The sequence below is a fragment of the Brassica oleracea genome, chromosome C7, assembly GCF_000695525.1.
Source record: "Brassica oleracea var. oleracea cultivar TO1000 chromosome C7, BOL, whole genome shotgun sequence".
Classification (NCBI taxonomy): domain Eukaryota; kingdom Viridiplantae; phylum Streptophyta; class Magnoliopsida; order Brassicales; family Brassicaceae; genus Brassica; species Brassica oleracea.
The window spans coordinates 9,392,589-9,394,835 of NC_027754.1; positions in this window are offsets into that span (position 1 = coordinate 9,392,589).

The window sequence follows — 2,247 nt, forward strand, 5'->3', positions numbered from 1 at the left end:
GCTATCTGAATACGCCTACAGCAAGATATGATGGTATCAGTTCAGCATTGAAGACATCCTAGAAAGGCTACAGAACATCTCAAATGCAGTACAAAAGATGGATGAGAGATGGACCAGAAACGATGAGGCCACAAGAAGTTTCATTGCAGCTTGGTCCAGAATGTGCAGAGATGATGTGGATGCTTGTTTCCCAACAAGTAGCTATTTTTCCACCAACTAGCCACATACCTCCAAAGTCGAGCTAAATGACTATAACAAAGCGCTGAGTGGGAGGCAACCCACTATTTTGTAATTTTAATTGGTTTTCTTAGTTATTAATATTTATGTTCGTTTTTATTCTTTCAGATTTATTGCAAGACCCAAGTAGGATGATTACCAACATATCGACCGTGGACGAGATGTCGACATCGATCGACACACACTCACACACGACGATCGATGCATACCTATGCACATCGATCGATTCCCACTACGGTTAGGTTTATCTTCCTAACTTGTTACATTCGTAATTTAAGTCTGGGGGGAGGTTTACTGATATAATTTATTCTGATTCTTATAAAAAAGTTTTAATAAATTATGCTTAGCTATGTGAAAGGGACGATGATATTATTACTTGAATATCTAACCACTCTTTAGCACCATTCTAGATTTACTGATTGTAGATAGTACTAAGATGCTAAAGTGGATCAACCTGTCAACTATACACACTTGCCTTGATTGTTTGAAGGAACCAAAGCTGACCTCCAACACTAAACCTGAAATAAACGCTTGTCTTGGGGCTTGGTATACATGGGATCGAATTCTTCAGACAAGTCTGGAAGGTAAAGCCTTATGTAGATTTATTTATCACAATTTTACCTCTCTATTTCGAACCTAGAGTAGTTAGTTTTTATTTAGAAAAAATAATAATAATAATAAAATCCGAAAATTATTATTTAAATATGACTTAGGATCTAGTTAGAAGGAATCTGAACAGGACTTGGTGGCTACAACCATTAAGGCTTGCTTCATAAAGATTTCAATAAAAGAATTCGAACGGGACTTAGAGGCGGCAATCTTCAAGGCTCGCTTCACAAAGAATTCTTGGATATAGGTTAAAAGGAAAGGAACATGGCTTGGTGGCAACCACCATTAAGACTTGTTTCATGGAAGCCTGTCCAATCTTGGTCATTAATCCTGCAATGGAAGTAGACTTTGACTCAAGAGAGAAATTAGAGAGAGAGAAATTAAGAACTAACTTTTACCTGCAGTTCCAGATACTTGTCTGAAATCCTTGCATCATGTGATCGATACTCCCAAGGTAAAGCATGCACTTTTATATTTATGCTAAGAAATGAGGTTAGTAGAGGGGAATGCCAGACAGGATTTGCTAAATTTGGTTGCTAAGCTAGGATATGGTATAATGTGCGTTTGTGATTAGGACTTCTTAGTTGTGGATTGCAATATTGTAGAGGTGATGATTCTGAATTTAAAATTGTGTGAGTCCCTGCTGTTTTCAAACCTCTTTCAGAGAGACTGCATGTTTGTTTTGCTTGAGCACAAGCAAAAGGGTAAGTCTGGGGGAGTTGATATACCATGGATTTGACCAATTTTTATCCATGGTATATAAGTATTTTACTATCTATATACTATATATTCTATCCTATTATATATGTTTTCAGGTTAAGAAGTATCTTGGAGTAAAGTGATGATTATGGAGCATTTATGAGCTTAAAAGAGATTTCATCCGAGCTGACCATCAGAGGTCGATACGAAGAAGACGAAATCGATCGATGTACATCCTATACCATCGATCGATGTCGAGACGCGGAGCGCGCGACTTGGTTCCAGCCGACTTTAAACCCAAGACTTCACCAAATTACAAGATTACCCCTGACGACGCGGAAGCATATGACCGACTGAAGCCCAGAAGCAACCCCAAATTACCAGAATACCCTTGGACGACCATAAACCCTATTTATGTTATTTCTAAGTCATTGTTGACGACTACACGCTACCAAAGCTTTCTTTTATTCTTGTTCTTAGTTAGGAGAGAAAGGAAGAACTCTTTCAGAATCCTCATGGAACTCCATTGGTTTTGGTTTTATATTATTTATGCTTTTTATCTATTCATCTATGATTTCTGTGACACACTTCATGTCTGAATAGATCCACCTGTTAGATTTAGGGTTCAAATAGGTTAGATGAATTAGCCTCAACCTATAGATTGCTAAGTTGTGGTATTCATTGATTGATTGTTCTTAATGG